This window comes from Falco rusticolus, chromosome 2, assembly GCF_015220075.1.
Source record: "Falco rusticolus isolate bFalRus1 chromosome 2, bFalRus1.pri, whole genome shotgun sequence".
NCBI lineage: Eukaryota > Metazoa > Chordata > Aves > Falconiformes > Falconidae > Falco > Falco rusticolus.
This window is the reverse complement of record NC_051188.1, coordinates 53,207,328-53,231,889: the sequence shown is the minus strand read 5'-3', so window position 1 is coordinate 53,231,889 and position 24,562 is coordinate 53,207,328. Positions and strand designations below refer to the sequence as shown.

Genomic DNA, 24,562 nt, shown 5'->3' with positions numbered 1-24,562 from the left:
CCTGTTATATTACATTTTGGTTCTTCCCTTTTGGACATACAACAGATAATTGAATTCATAATGTAATGTCCTGAATGCATGCATTGCAGACTAGCCCTTCTGGATAAATTAAGGCTTGATTAGAAATAAAATTCTTAGATAGCGGCCAAAAAGTGCTGTTAGTATAGCTGAATTTTAATAGGGGCTAATGTGGGCTTTACATAACATTCACATTTCAGCTTAGAAAATGCTTTGACATTGCTCATGACATTGTGAAATCATTATCAGTGTATGTGTTAAGTTTTAAATAAAAAGAAAATGAGGCAATAAAACCAATAACTTTTTACTCACAGAATTAACATCACAGGAGCCTGTAACCTGTGCATGATACAGTAAATAGAAATTCTTTCATTTTCTGTATCTTAAAAAAAGAGCACAGAAAATATAAGATTTCAAATACAGATTGCAGATATATAGATAGAGAAATAAATAAATACTGAATTTAAATGCTCTTTAAACAGAATTTTAAACCAGGTGATTTTCATACATACATTTATTAAAGAAGACATCCCACAAGTCTGTAATGGTTTCCCAGTTAGGGCTACTTTCTCAGATTTATCAGTGGACCTGGTGGCCAGTCTAAACATTCACAATTACTGAATTTATTTTATTTTTGCAAGTAAAATTCAGTGATTTAAGAACACCTTTGCACTTACTATAAGATCCAAATAGTTATTGAACACCTAGATGTAAATTCTGAAAGATTTTAGATGATCCAACACCCCACCCACACCCCTACCCATACCCCCTGTAGCCTTTTCTAATATCTGAGAAGGCTTCTGTTGAAAGCTTTGAGAAAGATAGATGGGTATCTGACAAATATCTTGTGTGTGAGGGTGTTTGGGATCCACAAAGTAAAGGTTCTTGTGCTAAGTTTTTGAAAGATGGTTGTGCTCAGAAATACCACTTAGAAACACAGCAGTTCATAGTATTTATGTTTTTCCTAATAGTCTTGATAGGATTAAAATCTACACATTTTCATTTTCATTCCCCGAGTAGTCTTTTCATTCACAGGGAGTATCTGATCAGACTGCAGTCTTTTGGTTAGAAAGAGGCCGCTATTATGACAGGAATGTAAGAGAGCTGTTTGTGCAAAACAATAATTGAGGAAAATCATGACAGTGTAGACAGCATCTAATGGACCTTGATGGGCTAGCTTAGATTTCCATGCTGTGCTTCTTCTCTGATTCATTTGCTGATGTGCTTAAAAAAAAAAAAAAAAAGAAAAAGAAAAAATCCCTGAAAAATTCACTATCTCTTTTAATTGGGTTTAAGTTCTTTGCTTGGCTGTCAGGTATGACCCAATTCTAATTTATAGATCTGCCACATGACATAGAAATAGTTTTAGGAATGAAATTATGTTCCTTTTAATTTTCCCTTGTCCACAGAATCAGACAAAGGAAGAACTACGAATGTGTGGACTTCTCAAAGGCCCTTGATATGGTCCCCCCCCAAATTTCTTACCTCTAAATTGGAGACATACGGTTCTGATGGATGGATCCTTAGAATGATAAGGAATTGGCTGGATGGCTGTGTCCCAAGAGTTACAGTCAGAGGCTCAACGTCCAAGTGTAAACCAGTTGTGAGTGGTATTCTTCAAGAGTCTGTACTGGGACCACTACTGTTTAGTATCTTCATCAATGACATACATAATGGGATTGAGTGTGCCCTCAGGGAGTTTGCAGATGACACCAAGCTGAGTGGGGCATTTGATTTGCTTGAAGGAATGGACGCCATTCAATGGGACCTTGAAATGCTTGAGGAGTGGGCCCATGTGAACCTCACGATGTTCAATAAGGCCAAGTGCAAGGTCTTGCACCTGGGTCAGGGCAACCCCCAGTATCAATACAGGCTGGGGGATGAAAGGATTGAGAGCAGCCCTGTGGAGAAAGACTCAGGGATACTGGTGGATGAAAAATTTGACAGAAGCAGGCAATGTGCACAGGCAGCCCAGGAAGCCAGCTGTATTCTGGGCTGCACAAAAAGAAGCATGACCAGCAGGTCAAGGGAGGTGATTCTGTCCCTCTACTCCACTTTCATGAGACCCCATATGGAGTACTGTGTTCAGCTCTGGGGTCTCCAGTATAAGAAAGACATGGACCTGTTGGAGCAATTCCAGAGGAGGGCCACAAAGATGATCAGAGGGCTGGAGCACCTCTCCTATGAAGACAGGCTGAAGGAGTTGGGGTTGTTCAACCTGGAGAAGAGAAAGCTCCAGGGAGACCTTATTGTAGCTTTCAATATCTATGGGAGGCTTATAAAACAAAGAGAGTTTTTACAGGACAAGAGGCAAAGGTTTTAAACTGAAAGAAGGTAGACTAAGACTGGATATAAAGAAGACAGACATTTTTTATTATGAGGGTGGTGAGGCACTGTAACAAGTTGCCCAGAGAAGTTGTGGATGTCCCATCCCTGGAAGTGTTCAAGGCCAGGCTAGATGGGGCTTTAAGCAATGTAGTCTAGTGGAAGGTGTCCCTGCCCATGGCAGGGGGGTTGGAACTAGATGATCTTTAAGGTCCCTTCCAACCCAAACTATTCTATCATTCCATGATTCTGTGATTTACCTAAGATAAACAACTTATCACAAATACTATTTCCAAAAGACTTGTTTGTATGTAGATTATATGAAGACTTATGTGATCTATTTTTAATCAAAATATTGTTCTCTGATGCAACTTAATATAAGTTTGTGGGAGTCAGAGGATGTCAAGTAGAAAAGAGGAAGTTAAGGGAACACCAGGATTAATTATGATATAAATGGATTAGACACATGTTTGGAAGTCAACTGAAAGAGTGGAAAGAAGCAGGAAAAGTGATTGATGTTGCTTCCTACTGTGCATTCAGAGGAGTCTGAAGACCATATCATTACTAATTTGCTACTAAATATACCACAGCTTCTTGACTTGTCACAGTGGCAAATTTTATAGGCTTGTTTTGCATAAGCAATCACTCTTACTCCTTCTCAAAATACAATTTATTATTTTTTTTTTTTTTACTCTCTGTATGAAGTCTCAGACAGGATCAAAGCCCAGTAGTGTAACATTTCATAGTGTGGTTCAGTACCCTGTGTAGTGCTACTAGAATTCAGATTATTAATTTGCCATGTTTTTTTTTATGTAGTCCTTAATTAGTCTTGCTAAGCTGCTTGGGCATCATTTGCTCCATAAATTTCAGTCACAGCAGGAAAGGGGCAAGGTGTTTCCTTTTCAACTGTATTTCAGAGGTCAAACACACAGCTAATACATTTGAGGGTCACAATCCTTTGTGTGGTCTCTTTTTGCTCACTGAAGGCCAGTCAAGGAGTCATAAATTGTCTGTGGCAGTTCTTGGCTGTTCAGGAAAAAAAAAAAGGGTGTTCCAAGGCTTTAGATGCTGGTTTGGAATTTCATACAAAATTAGACAGTATTTATTTTTCATGGTAGGCATCTGGTTCTTCATCAAGAAACCCTCCAGAAACGCTTTGCCCTCAGATAAATAATTAGTATATACTGTTTGGGGAAATTTGTATGCATACATAGTTTTGATTTGATTCTTTAGAATGGTGTGACATGAGAAGCAAGGAGAGAGAATTAGCAAGTGAAAGACTAATACAATAATCTTAAATGTTTCACATCTTAAATGATTCAGATTTTAATTAAAGCAATCAATGCACATGACAGTTATCTTTCATATTATATATAAGTGCAGCTCTAATGCATTTTGGCTCTACAGTGGACAAATTACAGTCATAAGAATGTTACCACAAGTATCAGTTTCTGTCTACTAAGCTAACATTTTCCTAAGGTTTAAAATTAATTTTCCTGTTTTTAAATAATAACACACTAGGAAAAAAATCTATTAGAAAGTCCTATCTCCTACCAACAAATATATGCAATAATTTAAAGGAATCTATTGATACCTAGTATCCACTAAGCAAAGAATAAAATTGCTGAGTGTAAAGTAAAATGTAACTACTTTTCCATGAGATTGGATCACCAAAATGGGATTGTACAGCTGAAAAAGATAGCTAAATTTGAAATGTAGACATGTCATGATAAAATCTGAGACCTCCAGAGGGCAGGAAGGAATAAATGAATGGGGAACTGTAAAACAGAAATCCTTTATTCCAACTGCAAATGTTGCAACCAACATTAATAAACACTTTAGAAATTGTCTGTTGTGCTGCAACAGGTAGTTTCTCTTTTAATTAAATAGGGAAGATGCAAAGTGAGTTAAAACTCAAGTATTGCACCTCACTGTCTCAGAGATGCTAGGAATCCAGCACTGACAAAATTCAACACTGATGAAGAAAAACAAATTGCTGGCTCCTCTGAGTTTCTCCTTGGAGATAACCTGCTGAAATCATATATGATTTTTTAACATAAGGGGCATGATTAGACAACAAGATCACTTTAGATTGCAAGCAGCCTCTTTGGTATCAAGGAAGTGAATCTGAAAAAGAAAACAGTTACAACGTATCCTGAAGCATAGGTGTATGTATAGAGACACCTACACACATACATACAAAGATATGCACATGCTTATATAAACATATGTGTTTAGCTTGCTATCATTTCTCTAGCAGTTCTGACGGATTAGGTAATGGGGGAAGTGGGAGTATGCCACTGAGCTCCTGTTGACTCAAGATCTGCTGTTTTGCAAAAAGATAATGCTGGGGTCTGTGTAAATCAGCATCCCTGGTGTTGTGATCAACTAATTGATAGTATCTTACCTTCCAGAACTCCTACTGAGCTCTTGACTGTGAGAATACTGCTGCCTTTCTTACCACAAGCTGTCAGTTTGCAAAATGAGAACTTTATAGTAACCATCAGATAGGAGCAGGTGCCTTGTTAGGTGTACACGATCATCTATTCTTGTAAAAGTAAAAGCTTCTCACTCTTGCTGACTTCTTGCAGATTTTGTGAAGCAGATTGCCTTTCTTTTTGTGAGGCAAAAGCTATGTGCTGTCAGAAAATAAAATAAAAATATAGAAATTGCCACTGAGAATCCAAATGTCTGAAAACGCAGTAGAGTGACATACCACCCTGCTTCACCACCTATGCTGAATCATTACTGATTTTCCTTGGCTTCTGTATCTAACTTCAGATCTCTTTCCATATGTCTAAATATTGTATAGAAGTATGCTTCTTCAGTTTTGTCTTAACATTATTTTTTATGTCCTCTAACCCTCTGTAGATTCCATCCAGCTACAAACAAGCTATGCCCTTAATGTCTTTAATTTGCTGATATTAGGACATGATTGCTTGAACAATGAGCAGGCATAGCAATAAGCAGCCATTCAAAGGCACCTACCTCTCCCCTGAAGCCTCTTAAAACTAGAAGCGTGCTCCACAAGCCTCCAGAGCAACCTCACAGCCCATAGAAAGAAACAGAAAAAATGCAAGGCTTCATCTCTCTTCAAAACAGAAGGGAAAAGGTATTGCAAATAGTATCACCTGCTTTTATCCAGAATGCTTTGGAAGAACTGAAAACAGGAAGCATTGGTGGTGCTCAGCCTGTTTAATAGGTTGAAAGAGTTATGCCTTTCCTACTGTAAAAGCAACACATGTAAATAGGGTACTCTTAAATTTGATGAACAAGGCATGGAAGATATTACAGAGATTTTGCCTGAGGATCTCATCCAATGTTAGGACAATATTTATTTCTAAATTAAAGAGAAGGACTTAATCTGGGAAGCCTTAAAAGAGCTGTATTAAATACTGTAAGCTGTAGTTTTTCCCAGTTGTGGGGTTTTATCTTGGAAATAAATAAGGTCTTATTTGAAAGCAGCATGGTTTTTATTAAGGACAGTGTTTTGTCCATTTGTAACTGGTAAAACTGAATGTCATAGTGCTGGGTAAAATATGTCAGTAGTCTAAGACAGTATGGCAAGCGGCCAGCCCACTTTTCATTCCTGCTCAATTTAAGCCATTTCTTATTTTAAGTTTTATGAAGCAAGTGTATCTGCAGAGATGTGTTAACTAATTTGGTTGCTAAAAAGCTTAAGAATGTGGAATTAATATGAAATGAGTAAAACATTATCATTTATTCATAGTGCTTTCAACTGTATCTCATTCTCCATTGTTCATCTCTAAAATGTCAATCTAGGTTAAAAATATTTGAGATAAATACAGTGAGTCTGATTCTTAAATTAGCTGCTGTGGTGCAACAAAATACCCAGTGAATCTTACTTTTGCAGGATAACTTTCACTATAGCTTTTAATGAAAAGGATAGGGACAGATGATAGCTTCAGCTTTATTGTATGTGCCTTTTCACTGGATACTGCACTAGTCTTTGGGGATTTTTGCAAATGGGTTTTTAGTAGATCTGCTGGATGTCTCTTTAATTGGAGGGCTACTAAGTTAATTTTAGTCCAAGACAAACATTATCATTTTTGCTTTCCTTCAATTTCTTTCTGTAATATCTAGTATATAATGATCCCCATATATGCAAACATGTAATCCTACGGCCTACCCAGGTCATCCTACCCGGACAGTGTTAGAGAAGCTTTACTTTGCCTGGGAACATGAGAGAGGAAGGAAAGATATTACAGCAAAAACTGAGTCACTCTTGGCCACTTGGAGTTCAGGTTTTTTCAGCCATTGTGGCTATTTGTGCATCAAAGATCAACAGTAATTTTGTAAGAGTTTAGGACTGTCCATAACCTTGGAACTCCACTGGCTAGTGCTTTCAGCAGAAGGTTCGGTCATAGCTACCAGCTACTACTTTAAAGAATTTTTCTTGCCAGGCCACATCATGTCTTTTTAAAAGGATTTGGCCTAAACCAGCCAGCTTTCCCTCAGGACTCCGCCTATGCCAAACACAGAATTACTAGAGAATCAGCTCTGTTCACTTTTGATGTGGAAGCACAGAACTGAGCATCACTGCTGTACTGATGATGGTGGAGCTTGTCTCACCTGACACCTGTGTTTTACAGGTTTGTGTAACAAGTGACAAGACTGGACCCTGCACAACGCTACTTCTATTCATCTTAAGAATGGGAGAACAATGAATGAATGTATACAACTCTAATTCCATAAGGAGAGGTATGAATTAAGTCAACCTCCTCTGCATAAAACTGTCAGATCTGTAACTTCAGCTTGTGTAAGTCATGATTAAAAACATGAATGCTGTTCTTGCACCTAATATTAATAGAGATGTCATTTTTGGCTATTGTGTGAATGTATCTACCAACCACAGTTAGTTACCACTTTTCCAAAGCCAATTCTCAGGCTTTTTCTTAGCCTCTACTGTTGGAGTTAGTTTGTAAACACACATACTAAAGATAATCCCCATTTATAAATAAATAACGAAATGGTAAAGTTGCAGAGCAGAGGATAATCAGAAATATTATTACTCTCAAAGACCTGTCTTTGAGCATTCAAATGTAAAGTTCAAGTATTTTTAATAGGATTGCATTTTGGGTAAGTTGATAATAGTGGATGACAGAAATTAAGTGAGTGTGCCACATAAGAGCTGGGTTTGGGTGATATTCAAGCCTACTTCCTCAAATCAAGTTATTTCTAACAAACTTTATTTCCTGCCCTTTCAAATATATTTGCCATGTTCTATCATCAAACACATGGAGTATCATAAAGTAATGGATGTGGTTCACTCAGAAAATAAAAAACCTACAGTGTTAATACAAGGTCTGGGCACTCTTGCTGGATTTTACTAGTCATGAAACGCATAGATGAAGTTATCTAAGTAGATACTCCAGGGAATTTCAAGTCTCTGGCTGTGTTACTGAGTGAAGGTGAAATAAGGACAGCAGTGCATTAGCACTTACATGTTCTTACAAAGATTTGTGACCGCTAATATATCATGTCAATTTTGGTGGATTTCTTGTGTGTTATCAAAGGACATTTGCACATTCTCTCCATTTAGCTGTGCTCTCTCATATGTGATTTAATTATTTAGTTGTCTTTCAGAATGTATTTATTTTTCAGTGTACAAAATCACACTTTTAATTAACTATTTTCCATGTATTTCTAACTTTTTTTTAATGCAAACTACATTGAAAATAGGGCTTGTCATGTAAAACAACAAAAAAGCTTTCCATTCTTCCTCTAAAAGACTACTTATTCATATACTGTGTTTATTCAAATACGGATTAAAAAATCAGCAGCTTATGTTACTAGTTTAGCCTATGTTTCAGAAGCATTTTTATCCCTCCATAACTAATGTGTATTCATACCTGCAATGCTAGGAGTTGCAGTGCTGTCAGCTTTTGTTGGGGCTGCCCTCCTTTACCCGTTAAATTACCTCAGGCGAAGCTAGCACTTCTGAGGCAACCTAAATTTCAAGCAAACTTCTGTCAGATAACTTTGGGGTAAAAGTGGTGTGACTGAGCACTGGCAGAAGACATACTGGGCTTGTCATGTTTTGTCCAGGTTTAGAGCAAATGCTGGGAACCCTGATAACTGCAGGCAGTGCTGTCAACATTCTTCTACCCGGAATACAAAGAAATTATTCATTAATTTATTTCTCTTCAGCTTCAGCCACTGGCTGCTGGACAAACTGGCTGACAGTTTGTGTTTTTGCAAACTCTGTACCTGTAGTAGCCAGATGTATTCCCTCTCTTCTTTCCTTCTTTCATCTTCCACTGTTGCTGGTGAGCTAAGCAAGAACAACAAACTATAAGAATCTTTAAAGTTTGTTCTTTTTAGAGGTCTTATTTTACCTGAAAATGCTTACTTTTGAACATGTCATTTCACCTTGGCTTTATGGTAGGATTGATAAAACAGTAAAATCCCTTTGAAGTGAAAATAGCCAAATTAAAGCTTCTTCTGTTTAACCCACTTTTTAGAAAACATTTCAAGAGACAAAATGGCTTAAAAGCAGACATTTTGTCAGGAGCCATGAGCTTCAGAAAAGCTGAACACCAGCTCTCTAGCACATTTCTAATTAAATATGCAATTAAAAAGCTTTCAGTGGCCCCTAAGGCTTCCCAGCCTAGTTAATAGAAAACTTCTCATCTCACTTTAACAAGCAAGATAATTTTTTTTTTAAATTATCCACTGTTAAATAAAATGCCTTCCTACTTTGTTTCCTCACTGTGCTTCAAGGATTTATTGCATGCTGAACCAAGTGGCTCAGGATTTTAGAAGCAAAACAAATAAAGATAATGAACATTAAATATTTTTTTTTTAAGAGTTACACTTATACAGACTATATTTTAGGTAATTTTTTTGGCTGAATTAATATGCAGGTTATGTGAAAGTGTACCAAGTATTAAGTAATTATTTGATTATTTTAAATATTTAAAGATTTGTATTTCAGTATAGGAATTCAGATTTGCTCTTTTCAGAGAATGTAGTGTTACTTCAGTTGGACTATCAACATTGTTCCACTTTACTCTCAGTGGTGTAGGTATGGCACAGAGAACAGAAGTTGGATCGTAGTAGCATAAATTATAGGATGTTGTCCTTTTAGTTCTTCGTCCTCTAAAGGATTTTTTTTTCTGGGTGGGGGCAGCTGCAGCCTTGGGATTGAAGTGTGGATGGAAGATACAGTTGAAAATGGCACATGGACACTTATGATGGATGAGGGTAGTCAGAGTACAAGGGAGGAACGGGCACAATCCTGGTTTCAATACAGAGCCTCTAAGTGGGACAATCTACAAGGTAATACTGGAGAGCAAATCCAACAGAAGTGAGCCTGTGGAAAGTGTCCAGGGATATACTGAAAGCACTTTGTGCTGCCAAAGAGGCAGTTAAAACTAATCCATGCTCTAAAAATTCTTATATTATAATTTTTATAATATTGCTGCTTTTGAATTGTGGTGGTTGTAATATTTCTCACAGTAGTACTAACAGTAATAATCAAGGCATTTAAGTTTGCTGCCAATTCATACATTTCATGTGCTCATTTCTTCTCTTCACTGTTAATGCTTCTTCTTCACATGTAAATCCTTCTTTGTTCTTAAAAATAGTATATATCACCTCAACCCACCATATGTTCGTGGGATGTGTGGTGGTGAAACAGCATATATATATATATATATATATAGTTTCTAATTCTTCACTTCATATGAAAATTACTCTTAGGTCTTGCAATATAAGTTCTGTGCTATAGTCAGTTTCCTGTCACAAAAGATTTTGTGGAAAAGGTTACTAGAATGTTATAGTCTTTTTGTAACATAATAGAATTTTAATTGTTAAAGAAAAAAGACTTACTGACAAATTTGTTTAGCAAAGTCAATATTTGAAGGTTGAATATTTGCGCTTAAAAAACACAGTCAGTTTTGGAATGTGAATAACTTGCCAAGTGTGCAGACAACCTTCCATAGTGTTTCAAAGCTTAATAGAATAGGTTACACAAGAAATAGATATATTTGTCATTTATATCTCCTCACATCTGTGTTTCTGAAAGCTTCTCTTTAGTGTTTTAGCTTTGCTAGGAGCATTTTTTTTACAAGTGATTCATGTCTTTGTGTGGCTACATAATTTCAGTATCTGAATGTAATGTAGACATATGTGATAAAGTAGTAATTAAATTATTAATACTAAACAGCAGTAACAGAAATAGCTATCTTAAAGATAAGTGCACATTTTCAATCAATGATGACTCTGAAAATGGAACTGCATAAACACATTCAAATAAATCAAACAGAACCAATTTATGATACTCTCAAGGAATGATGACATACCAATTTAAATATCTAATTTCCTACAGTCTTCTGGAAATACAAAAAATGTGCAGCTCATTGTAGCCCTGATCTATGAGGCCTTTAAAAAAATTCTTTGGTTTCTTTGGCTTTGCGCATGTAAAAAAGCTTTCTGTAACTGAATGGACCAGCTGCCTGTGATCAGTCTTTTGCAATGGTTAGAGATGTAGACTCTGTTTGTCCTGTTTTCAATTTATTTGCAATTTAGTTCAGGAGCAAAATATACTGGAAAATCATAAATCAAGTGTTTCCTTCTGTGTTCGCATATGTAAGTGCATGTGTGTGTGTGTATACATATATATATATACACACACACACACACACACTTTGTGATGAGGGCAGATTCTGTCTGGCTCAATGAGTATCACATAGTCAGCACATGGATTGCACTTGTTTCCTTTGTTTTCTGATCTTTCTGGTTTTTTTTTCCAGGGAGAATAAATAAGTTGATGTTAAGTGAAAGTTTTCAGTTATGCAACGCTTCAAATTCCTTAACTAAAGAAGTAAACTCTTGGGACTGTATTTCTGTATTGAATATTCATGTTACTGAGTTCAAAATCCATGTTTTAGCAGTATTTTCAAATATTCCCCAAAACATTCTTGTACTCTAATCATTTACTGAAACACTAGTGTTAAGAGATGAACTCAGCTAAAGCAATTTCCTTATAGAGCTGAAATTTTGAGATGCAAAGGAGAAGGTTATGAGGAAGCATTGTTTTACTGTGCATCTTGATCAAGACTTACTGCCTTGGAATTTGTGTTTTGGATTTGGAAAGACACCTAATGGTAAGGTTAATTTTACATAATTAATAGAACTACAGTCTGGGAACCTGTGTCTCAGCAACTCACCCAAGGCCCAATTTATTGCTATTGGAGGAAAATAAATATCTCTAGAGTAAGTTTAATTTGACCCATGTTACTCTAGCAAAAGATAAAGATATATGGGAGATTTCAAATGAGAAACGAATAAAGACACATAAATGAATGGGAAGTAAAAGTAATCTGCTTCAGACAGTGAAAACTATGGAGGAGATATCTGCAGCAACAGCAATAGGACTGTGTTAGACAAAGGTAAAGAATAAAAACAGAAAAAGGGGAAGAAGTTGAAATACAGTCAATATATCTCAAAATGCGACTACTGCACTTACATTTTCTATAGCTTTAAGGATAGTTGTAATTTACTTTTGAACGTATGGTGGTTTAAAGAAGTGCCAGAGTTGTTGTAGGTATAAAGAGACTGATATCAGCTGAGCGGTAGTTAAGGAAATGGCGTAGATGGACAATACTGCTGAAGTAATCTGTAGGTTACCAGATATACATGAAGAAAAGGCCGTAGCCTCATTGCAATTGAGGCTTGTGCCTCAATATCCAGAACATCCAGGTCAGCACGAGTGCTCAATAACAGGTAGTACTGATGCCAAAGAAATACATCAGCTGCTATGTATTAAATATTATTGACACTATTCATAGTAAATGAATTTGATACCAGGAAAAGTAATTTGATAAAATATGATAAAATAATATCCAGCAAATTCTTTGCTGAATTGAGCTGAGCTACTTGGCAGACAAACCTGGAAGGCCAAAGAATTGTAAGAGTCTGCTCCGAACATAAAAAAGACAGACCCCCTACCTTTCCTCTGTACTAATTATTTATTTAACAGGAGTCAAAGACTAATATTATTTGAAGAGGAGAGATCTAGAGAGAAGTCTAGACAAAGTAATGCTTTCCTGTATCTTTGCAAGCCTACTGGTTTGCCATTACCTCAATGTTTGTCTTGAAGGTTGTTAGAGTTATAATGAAAAACACTGGACTGATTTAAACAAGCTGCTAGATTCTGAGCCCTGCATACATTAGAGACTTTATTAAATACCTGTATGAATCCCAAACACATATTATATAGAATTATATAATATGAACATAATTTGCACTATACAGACATATTCCTGGTAAACTTAACAGCCCATTCTTTGGAAAAAAAAAAGAAGGTCATTTTTCCTGTATAGCTAAGGGACAAAGTAGATTTAGGCCTCTTCATAAAAAAGGTCAAACAGCATAAGCCATTTATCCATCATAATAACTATGGTACTATTATGCATAAAAGCTTCAAATGCCTTGTCTTCCATGACTTAATTTTCAAGGGGATTCACAGAGATTTAGTAGCATGACTCCCATCAGAATGTATCACATATCTAAATGTACACACTCCACCCTGAAAATTGAGATGTTAGGACCCAATTCAGCAAACATATTCAGGCAAGTAACTTAATTTACATTTGCATTCTTATTACATTCAGTGGAAGTACTGAACTCTGCATCTTCAGGAGCAAGCTATTAAATGTAGTACAGGAAAATAAACAGCTTGCAATCCTAATTCTAAACAGAAGAATTTTAAAATACAATTTTATCAATAATTTACTACAGTATTGCAGATTTGTAGTTTCTGAATTGGGCACAGCTTGATTTTCCAGTTATCAGAAAATTAGTTAGTTTCCAGTGTTGCAAACTGGCTATTTTTTTTCTCCTTGAAGTGTTTCTTACATAAGCAACTGGCAATTATTTGCTGTTAAACATTTCTAATGCTTAACATTAGAATAAATATAATTTATTTATAAATATAAATTATAAAAAAATAATAAATAAAAATAAAGGACTTTCACATATGCAACAAGGTTATTGAATTGATGATTTGTTCATTTTAATCTGTACACAAAGGAAGACACTATGATGTTTTGTGGGAGTAGAAATCGTGGCAGTTAGAAATGTGCATAAGACATAAATAGAATAAGTATTATACTTCACATCCTCACCTCTTGGGAATTTTTGCCATACTGTGAAGAGTTAGCTTAAGAGAAGTGCAACTGGACATTTCCTTGGAAAGACTCCCCATAGTTTCCATGGACTTTAAATCACAGCCAGGGTGTTGCAGTGGGTTTGAAAACAAATGCTATTACAATTACATATATGGAGAAAAAACCACTAGAATAAATCTTCCTAAAATAATTGAAATAGACCATAGACGTAAAATGAAATATTTGCAGAATATCAATATTCCATTTAATCCGATTTTATCTGACCATGTGTTTGTAATAAGAAACATATATTTGGATACAGACCCCCTCCCAATGTCACCAATAAAACTATTTTCATTTTCTTATGTAGAGGTAGGATGTAACTGTGGAATCTGTTACAGTCTGGAGATAAGTGGGAGGATATATGAAATAGAAGTTTTCATCTCTTACCTTGTTCAATCTCAATGTTTTAAAGGACATGATTCTCTTGCAATGTTATCACACAACCATGCACCCAGGTTATGGCAGACATAAGGTATCTTTGGCCATGATACTCTGAGCAACACTCACATGGTGAAAGTATTTGTATGTACGATGAAAGTCTTGTGTTACTCATTTGTCACTCTATTTTGGAAAAAGGATCAGAAATAATACATTTCAGGTTTAGTCATGTTGCATTTCTGTCATAATGCAATTGGGAACTCAGTGGCAAAGAAACTAAAGTCACCTTTGTGGTAACATGTTCTTCTTGTGTTTATATTCAAAAGTAACGCTGACAGTTCTGGGATTCAAGGTAAGACCAGTAATGCAAAGATAACACTGCTAGCTTTATTCTTCTTGTGTCTGTTTTTTATTATATTTCAAACTGAGGCGAAAAATGTATTTTCTTACTTTAGTCTTTGTAACCTACCAGAACATAAACTTTAGGTCAGTAGTTGCTTTCTGTCCCTTTAGCTAGTCCACTAGTAAGAGAATATTGGTTAAATAATAACAACTTTTTCTTCTTTTTTTCTCTGAAGGCATATAAGAGTGTGTTCCCTAACAAAACCAAGGAGGTAGACATTCAGCGCCATCACACCTGAGCTGTAAGGCTCTGTAAGGCTCTGTGCCAAGCTCAGCCCTGAAACCCTCTGCAATGAATAGGAATACGGAAGAACATGTGGGGAACGGGACTCAGACCAGCTACCTGGATGTGTGAATGGGTAACTTCAGCCAGCCAACAGCAAGCTCCAGGAAGAGAAGCAAGTCTGAATTTCTAAGGCTATGGTTTCATTACAGGTTGGTGTTTCTGTCCTAGCCATATACTGCCACCTTGCTTGGACAATGCTAGCTCCTTAGCTGTAAGCAGGGAATGTCATATTGAATGGTATCAGGAGCCAATGTGACTGGAAAAAGTAGATATTAACGTATGTAGTGAAGGTACCATAAGAGGTCTTTTACATTATTCTGAAATTGTAATCATATATATTTTTCTAATTTCATTCTGGCTTGTCTTCAGGAAAAACTCTGGTATGATTTCAGTTTCAATATTTTCACTAAATATGTAAGTAGTTTTTGTAAATCACATTCCCTAAGCCTGTCTGATGGCACAGTCTGTTAACAGCTGTGTCTGCTTGCAGCTGGGGAGGTAACGTACCGTTATTGTCTCTAGCACGACACATCAGGCTGAGACTGTCTTTTGATTTAGATTGGCTTCAGTAGGGCTCCCTGATTTAAACTTGCCTCTTCCACGTTCCCCAAAATTGTAAAGCATGATTTTTTCTTGGTTCCAAACTGCTTCAGAGCCAGAAATGCAAGAATTTCAAGGACAGCATAATCAAGGAAAAGTGTAATAGTTGTGCTTTGGTCTAAACCTAGCTGCCAACTAAACCCCACAGAGCCACTCACTCACTCCCCTCACAGTGGGATGGGAAATCAAAGGTTGAAAGTGAGAAAACTCATGGGTTGAGACAAAGGCAGTTTAACAGGTAAAGCAAAAGCTGTGTACACAAGCAAAGCAAAACAAAGAATTCATCCACTACTTTGCACCAGCAGGGAGGTGTTCAGCCATCCCCAGAAAAGCAGGGCTCGATCATGTGTAACAGTTACTGGGGTAGACAAGTCCCATAACGGTGAATGTGTCTCCTTCTTCCCACAGATTTGTATGCTGAGCATGATGCCATATGGGATAGGAGATCCCTCTGGCCAGCTGGGGTCAACTGTCCCGGCTATGCCCCCTCCCAATTCCTCCTTGCTGGTATGGTGGGGTGAGAAGCAGAAGAGGCCTTGCCTGTGTCAGCACTGCTCAGCCAGAAGGAGAACATCCCTGTGTTATCAACACTTTCTAGCACAAATCCAAAGCACAGGCCCATACTAGCTACCGTGAAGGAAATTGACTCTACCCCAGCCAAAGCCAGCACCAGTTCTTAGCCTTGATGTTGGTGTGCTTAGGTGAGAGGGGAGATTTTCTGATTCTTTTCTTGTGATGTCATAACTGAATTTCCACTCTGATGAGGTCTTTTATGTATTATGCATAAAGTTAAATAATATAAATAAGGCTGCATATTTTTTGCGAAATCTCAGACTGAGCCTGTGGGATCTATGGAAACATCCTTGGTTTTGCATGCTTTTCCTTCTAACAGGATTTCAAATCTCAAGAGACCAACAGCAAGAGTACAACTGCACAAAGCCTGGTCAACAGTCCATTCTCCAAATATAAACATAACTCTTAAGTTTTCTGGTTATCACTACGGATTAGAAAATCTAGATACTTTACTCTCATCTCTATTTTTTTCTCTGTAGTCACAAGTCATGTAAGGTATCCTAAAAAAGAGTAATTCCCTAAAGTCACTCTCTCAAATCATAAGTCTTTTACTTAATCCCATTGTTCTTATTATCAAATCACTACCAAGAAAGTGGGAAACTTAAAAGAAATTCACTATAACAATTCATAAAACAGGCTATTTAGATTGCATTAAATCACAATCTTGTTCAGAACCATGGTATTCAGTTTATTTCATTTCAAAAGAACAAAATAAACTGAATATTTTGATTCTAATTAACAGATTTATTATAGTTTAGATTAAAATATCTAAAATATATTAGAATATTATATATTCTCTAAATTAATGAATGCATTTAATTCCCATTCACATTGCTGTCTATAAGGGGGGAAAAGTCCCTAGACAGTAGTGATAAGAAGAAATACCAGTTTTCTATTTCTGACATTACAATAACTTTTTGTTACATGGGTTTGCTTTAAACAAAATGAAAACTTTTATCTATCCAGGAATGATAAGAGTTAATGCTTTTTAATTGTTTTAGGGATAGACTTTCTCCAGCCTCAGTCATTATTTAATGTCTAATAAGTACAGGGAAAACGTAGTATCTTGTACCTGCCTTGGTTAATTTTAAAAGATAAATTTATCCTTATGTAACCATATTTTGAGTGTTGGTGTTTTAATTCCACTGAATGCTGCATGCCTCTTTTATTGGCACTTTTCTCGTCAAGACTGATACAGAAAGCATCCTGCTATGTAGTCATATGAAACCAAAACATAGGACACTGGAAAGCTGGGGCTCCCACAAATGCACACATTTTGACAAAGTGGCAGAAATTCCCATACTGAGCTCCATTCTTACCTCAGTGAAGAATTTCAGCTTAGTAACATACCTTAAGTTAGAAAGGTTCATTTTTTAAAAGCAGTCATATTAGTATTTCTACAGCTGTTTTTATTTTAAGGACTTTGAAATGGTGCCTGTATTGGTTTTGTCTTTAGTGGAAAACTTCAGAATTATCTATCAGTGCTACACTGTTCTGTCTTAAGAAAACTAATTGATTTGTTAGACTTTTTCTTTTTTCAGAGATATGACCTTAAAAAGACAGAAACTCAATTGCACCTTAAGCTATGAAGCTACTCCTTTGCTAAAATAATGATTCTGATTTGAAATAAAAGGGAAAAATACCATCTCTAAAACCTAGGGTGGATTTCTAGGCTTCAGAATAAACACGGAAAGAGAATAGTTTACTATCATGAGGAAAAAGAAAGTTTGGAAAAAATGAATATAAACAATATAGGTGCAATTTATTTAGAGCTAAAACCAAAACCAGGTAAACTAACAAAAACAAACTTGAAACCATGCTAGTAATGAAGGAGTATTTATACAGACAAATGTATCTAAGGGTAAAACAGACCTATGTAAGTGGTATAAAACCCCAAATGTAGAAGATGAAGAGAAAGGACCAGAGAATGAAGTTGATTGTAAAAGAAGATGAGAAAATCAAAAGTGTGGAGGTAGAAGGAAGGTCACACACAGGCTATGACTAAGAAGACAATTTTCAAGTACACGAGGAAAAAAGGTCAGCAAGGGAAACACCACACCCTATGAAAGATGGCAAATTTATTGTCAAAAGAGGCGGATATCACTTAAAAGGAAATGGATTTGCTTCAGTGTTCAAAAAGGATGATAGAGGATAGCTCTAAGAAATAGACATAAATTTCCCTGGAGAGGAAGGAGAAATACTAAAGGTAATCACATCAGGAGAGCTGAAGTAATTATGACATCTAGCAGTTGATAAGACTGTAAGGCAAGGTGAACTCCATTGAAGAATTCTTTAAAGAATGTAGCAAAAAGCCAAAACAGACTTTATTTTTTTTCCCTGAATCCCTAAGAGTTCTGAAGAAAAGTAGCTATAAGTAGCATGTGCGTAAGTAAGATGAAAACAGTGGACAGAAATACAGTTTTCATTTCTAATTGGTATTTTCAGTAGTAACTCACAAACTATTCATATTCAAAGTCGATTTTGTTTGCATCTCTAAACAGTTAGGCAGTGCTAAGTTAAAGTAGGAGCTAAAAAGTGCTTGTATCTTCTGAGAATTTGATGTAAGACCATTGAGAAAAATATTTTGAAACAGTGATTACTAATTTCCAGTAAAACCCCAACTGATTAACATTAAATCAGTTAGATTCTCATCCTTTATTTCTTTTTGAGCACTGAAATTTTATTATTATCATGAAAAACAGAAATCGAAGGGGTTTACCAGATTTGAAATTTTAGAGCTAAATTATGAATTGCTTGTTCTTCATGAAGTTCAGAGTTAAATATCGTAAAATATCTATAATTTGTACTGGATGCATTTTTCTCCCGTTCATCAAAAGGATATGCAATCATATGAACCAATATAAAATTCACTGAAGTGAGCAGGATTTTGTTAATTAACTTCAGTTTAATCAGATCACATTACATAGCTGTGTATTGAGATGTGTAAGACATGCTACAAAGTTTTTCAAAAGTTTCAGTTTCCAGAGATGGCATTAAGACATAAAAAAATCACAGGAAATACATTTTCAGAGATACTCCATTGGGATTTACAGTTATGCCAGACACAGACTTTTGAGCTACTTGGAATGTGACACCCCCGATATCCATCTTGTGATGTGCTAGCTTTCAACTTCTGACACGTAACTTGTACCCTGCAGGTTTCAGAACACCAAACTCACCCAGGTTATTATATATATTTCTACCTGTAGCCTGCAACTTCATGTCAAGTGATGATTTGAGAGAATCAAGAGGTGGAAGTGACACTCTGCCTCCTATCACCCTGCTGCTTAGCTGGCAGTCAGCATAGGCAGACTGCCAACACCCTACCCCCGATACCCTGCCCTTTGACCGACATCAGCAGTGTAGGCAGGATGCTGCCCACATTATCCATGTAAGCTATGCTATCAAATCGCACTGCCACCGGTGAAGCCAAGGTGTGGTATGACTCCTCCTCACCTTCAGAAGCCATTTGTGTGATTGGCTGTTGCTGCCAGGTGATCCAGACACATAGCATCCCTGGCCATCAGCTGGAGCCATGGCATCATCGCTCGTGATCCTCTGTTTGCTGTTGGTGACCATCCTCTGTTTGCTGTTGGTGACCTAGTGAGACACTTTATGGGCATGTTGTTGCCCACCTTTCTTGCTGCCACAATAAAGCTTTTACTTTATAATGCTGTCAGACTCCATTACTGCTTAGACTGGTCAGCCTTACATCAACCAATTTTTGAAAATACTGGCAATTAAAGACAAATTGTCATTATTGAGAAAGTATTGAGCATGGACTTTTATGGCATGCATGGAAATCAATAGCTGTTCAAATATTAAATTACAGAGTTCCATAAGTCCACTAGTTCATGTATGATTTACAAACAGATTTTTTAATTTGTTGTAGAGTTTTATTTTAAGTATATCAGGAGATGTAATGTCCAGTTCTTTTTATGATCTCTGATTGTGTAGCCCTCTTACTGTTTATCTTAAAAACAATGCCTGTCACCTATTATCTTGCAATAATAGAGACACGATATTCTGATTTTGTAGCAATATGCATTTTTTTTGTGTAAGAACTACTGCTAAAATATTTTCCTTATTTTCATAGCCATGTCTGAATTGCTGCAGAAAAACTGAAAAAATGCAGTAAGTCTTGATTGATTTTTGGATGTAGGTAGTTACACTGAGAATATATGAGCAGGAACTATATGAAACCATCATGTCTTTAACAAGGGAAAAATCACAAAATGCAAGTTCTGTGGAACTTGTCTGTATTCTGAATTGTTATGAAGATGCAAGTAGAAAGTAATGGATGGCACTATTATTGGAGGTGATAGGTAATACTGGAAAAAATGAGATCTGGGCAAATTCCAAGTATTCTCATTTATTCAATCAATCTCAGATGACAGTGACATCACAGTGACCCTTGAAATGATAGTGCACACAAGAGAAAAACAGCTTCTATCTAGTAAGAAGTTCTTTCTTTGAAGGATGTGGGCCTTGTACTAATAAAAAACCCCACAATAAACCAAGCTACAAAATCCCCCAAAGAAACAAAACCCCACTTACTCTGGTCTCCTGTGAAATGAGAGCTGGATTAGTACGTTGGTTGCCAAGGCGGCACTGTCTTCTGTGTAGGTATGTATGTCTGTTTCCTGAAACAACCTATAAATAAAAGTATCATGGTGTTTCTCAATGCATGAAGTCTTTAGTTATATTTACTTCAGTTTCTGTAACTCACAAATAATTTGTTGTAAAGACTAATGGGAAGTCTGTCTGCTTTTTCCATGGTACAAGAGCTGATCGCATCCTGGCTTAGACAATGTGATAAACGGATTTTATGCACAAATGCCTCTCTGAAATTTAGGGAGAGTTTTCTCTGAGGCAGACGTGTATATTAAACTCATTTATCAAACAACACTTTACCTGAAACAGGATGCAAGCAGTCTTTTTAAAATTGTACACACACCAATAAAGTGTAATAAGTAGCAAGAAAGTATACTTCTTTAGTCTGTCTATTGTTTTGGGTTTGGTGGTTGTTTGTTTGTTTGTTAATATCCTGGGTCTAAAACTTGCACTATACAAATGGTGCAAATAATAATGGAATCATCTGTTTTTCAGTTCTGTGGCTTTGGTTTCATTTTGGAGTTTTGTTTTTTTCTCCCCATACTGCAACAAAAATCTAAAGGTTCATAATGGGAAACAATTGGTATGAAACCAGAACTGTTAATTCTTGATTTGTGTGCTCTTATGCTCACATACTGAAAACTTGTATTTAAAAAGTCTGTGCTGACTTTTCAAAAAATGACACCAAGCATATTTACACTTTTGTGAAGTCTAGGTTTTATCAACATCTTTCTATCACATATTTCACCTCCTCTTACTGCTTCCAGATCAGAATACCTGATGCTGTGTTTCAAATGTAATGGAAATGATCACTACCAATCTTTTGTTTTCCTATTTGTTTGTGAAGATGAGCTGTGAATGTACAGATGCAGAAGGAAGTACAGTCTCTTCTAAGTATAAGAAACTTCAATCTTACCAAGATTTCCATGCTTGAATGGAACTTGCAGCATCTTGGCAACTCGGATGAGAGAAAATGATTAAAAATGTTGGAAAACTTGGAAAGTTTTCTTCAGCCTAAAATACTTGAGGATGGTCATTGAAATACAATACATTTGGACTAGATCTTGTTACTTAGTCATCTTCAGTACCCTGCCCGTTGTCCTAACAATGTCAGTCATACATTGGTGGACAAACTAGCTGAGGCAGGCGCATCTAATTCTTTTACTAATTACATAGTTTTGAACCACATTAAAAAGAATATTTGGCATGCATCTCTGGTCAGAAATTGTAAATCAAAATTATTATATCTTTGTAATTATAACCAACACGCATTTTTTCTTTCTTAGTAAAGTTGAATCTGTATATTTGGGGAATGTCCCCTGCATCCAAAGATGCTGAAAAGAAAGGATGCTTCACTGAGTTTTTCACATATTTATTATACAATAGGATGCTCATCAGCAGGAAATCTGAAATTAGCATATTCTCAGCAGAAACAAGGGAGTGCTGAATTTATGGTGACCTAAGGGATTCTATAATTTAAAAAATTAATTTGAAAGCTTGTGCCAATCCCTCTGGGTCAAACAAATAAATACATTGTTGTCTTTTCTTGAGCAATAACATTTATTATCTAACTTTCACACTCCATTTAAAAGCCAGACTGTTACTTTTAACAAGTCTAAAGTTCTGATGCAGGGCAATGTAAAGATTAATAAACACATGCAGCAGCATATTACAGCAAAGCTCCTGGCTACATCCAGGCTGAGTTGAGAAAAAGTGTCTCAAAATCTTTTTGTTCCGATCAACAGCACCAGGATCAGGCCCAGCAGTTGCAATAGAAAAATGTTTACTTTTTTGTATTCTTTTAGAAGTTTTCAGATAGTAGAAGATAGTTCCCATTTATATAAGACTTAGCTCTGGTTTATTTTTACATTTTGACAGCTTTAGCAACCTACAATAGTTTTTGCTGCTACCTGCACTAATGTAAAAGTAAAAAACCACTGCTGTAACTCTGGTGATGTACTTGTAAATAATACATCATTAGTAAGCTTTGTACATCAATTTACATTTATAAAAGAGTCCATCACTTCTTTATTTAATGAACCTGTCTACATCGCCCAACAGCAGAAAATGTCATAGACTCAGAAGAGGTAGGCAGTGCTTTTGAAATTTGAGGTTAATGATTTCTAACTTACAGGTAATTTCTGCTTAGCTCTTTATTAACACCTGGCTTAGCAAAGTCAAGCATGCTCCTTGTTCATGGAGCATCGATTTCCTGCTGCAAGTTCTGAAGTATTTACGGCAATATTGATATCACCAAAACCTTTCCTTCAAAGTGTTGAATAGATTCATCTGCCAGATGAATCCCAGATTTTTCTGGGAACCCAGGAGTGGAACAACTGAGGGGATACCTGGGAACCTCTTTCCATCTCCTCTTCTGATGATGGTAAAGGACCAAGAGAGAGCTTCTCCCTTGCCAGTGCCCTGTCCCTGACTCCCTAGAGCAGGGCAAATTCCTTTTCCCACCTGAATATGTGTTTTCAACGTAACACATCAAGGTCCTGCTTAACTTTTTAGGTGGCAACATACATTTAGCTTCAGCCTCTGCTTTGAAGGCTAAGCTGAATCTCTAAATAGCACAAAATTAAACCATATAACCAGACTTGAGTTCTCTGAGCTCATTTGCACCTCCAGTGTCATCAGGGAAGGCAACATAAATGAATTTCAATAGGTGACAGCTGTCAATCACAAGTGCCCTTATTCATGGTGGTTTCAGGCTTCAGAGGAAAGTGTTTGTGATCTCCCACTTCTGCTATGGAAGTTCCCAGCCCTACTAAGTCCTTGGCTCCTGCTTCACAAGTTGTCAAGTGGTGAGAAAACACAGGTCCTCTGTATTGCTTTAAATAATTTACTGTTATTGAGTTGCTGAAAATTAGCCGAGCCCATGGATGCAGTGAGTTAAAGCTTTAACTGACTGCTAAAAAAGCTGGTGCCATTAAATAATAGAACAGCCAATAATTATTCAGAAAGCATATATTGTAGCAAATTGGCATACCGTTGTACCCACAAAGCAAAATTACTAACCTGGTTCTCACAAGGGGAAAAAACCTCCCATCAGCAGCAGCAACCTGAAACAAAACTGGCCGCTGCCTCCACCGTCAGCTCAGCCCAGTGAGCTACAGGGGAGGCAGAACTTCCCCCAGAGGTGAACACCTTGCCATGCTACCCTTGCTCTGGGCTCTCTTCCCGTTTATCCTCCGCCATTTGGTAAGCCCCCCTGATGACAGAGCCGATCACATTGGCTGCAGGGCTCTGCGTGGCGGCCGTGCTGGGGCCGGCTGCCACCGACGGGGCGCTGGGCCCCCGCCGCCATGCTCTCTGCGGGCTCGCAGCGCGCAGCTGCCTGCGCGGGAAGGGCCCAGCAGGGCCGGGCGCACCCTGGCAGCGGGCCGTGTGCAGCCAGCACGGGCGGCGGCGCCCGGAGGCGCTCAGTGACCCCGGCTGGGGTGCGCCACGTTGAGGCAACGCTTGTGATCGCAGAGACTGCCGTTTGCAGTCGTGGGGTCTTGTGCACTTTAATGCCAACTTCAATTTCGTGTCACTGTATCAGCTTTCTTTTTTTGCCGCTGCCTTCTTGCCCTTAACATGAACGTGATAGTGAAGTCGCTGGCCTATTCCCAGAAGATGGGAAAGACATTAAAGATGAAGGATTGAGAGTGGGAGACTCACAACTTAAGTTTTTGAAATATTCTGCAAAATGGATTCTGTGGTAAGACCTTTTATAAGTATCTGATGTGATACTGAGCAAATCAGATGTTTCTCCTTTTGCTGTAATGTGGTGAAGGTGTGTTTTTCAAGTTGAAGTACGTAACGTTTATTTTCAGAAATGTTTCATCCTGGTAGGTGTAATCTTAAACCAGTAAGAGCCAGGAGGGCTCTGGAAATGTGCATTCAAGTCCCCTTAAAGAAGTTTTTTTAATTCGAATCTCCCATTTCCCAGAAGAATTCATAACTACTAATTTATTCAATAAAAGAAAATGTTACTGTTCTCCCAGCTTTGTGTTCTGTGAGGTTTACCATCTCTGAGAAAACATATTTCTCACCCTAGGTGACATAGTGTGTAAAATCCTTGATACTAAGTTCTAGTGGTGGCTGAGTAGTGGGCAAGGCCTGTTTGTTGACAAAACACATTAATTTGATGCAGATACACACCCTGAGAAACTTAACCTGT

The 24,562-nt window shown here is 37.0% G+C and overlaps 2 long non-coding RNA genes across 3 annotated transcripts; both read right to left on the bottom strand.

Moving 5' to 3' along the window:
* Positions 1-153: 153 nt before the first annotated feature.
* Positions 154-1,877, bottom strand: LOC119143857. Its single transcript, XR_005102852.1, has 2 exons — positions 1,504-1,877; positions 154-1,242 (listed from the first exon to the last, which is right to left on the bottom strand). It is a non-coding gene; the product is annotated as an uncharacterized LOC119143857 (long non-coding RNA).
* A 1,136-nt stretch (positions 1,878-3,013) lies between these two features.
* On the bottom strand, positions 3,014-23,691 carry LOC119143626. 2 transcript variants are annotated; one of them, XR_005102757.1, is made up of 6 exons: positions 23,416-23,691; positions 20,338-20,433; positions 19,237-19,345; positions 13,929-14,102; positions 8,575-8,638; positions 3,014-4,982 (listed from the first exon to the last, which is right to left on the bottom strand). It is a non-coding gene; the product is annotated as an uncharacterized LOC119143626 (long non-coding RNA). The 2 variants fall into 2 exon arrangements; XR_005102756.1 differs by having other exon boundaries at positions 3,014-8,638.
* Positions 23,692-24,562: the final 871 nt, after the last annotated feature.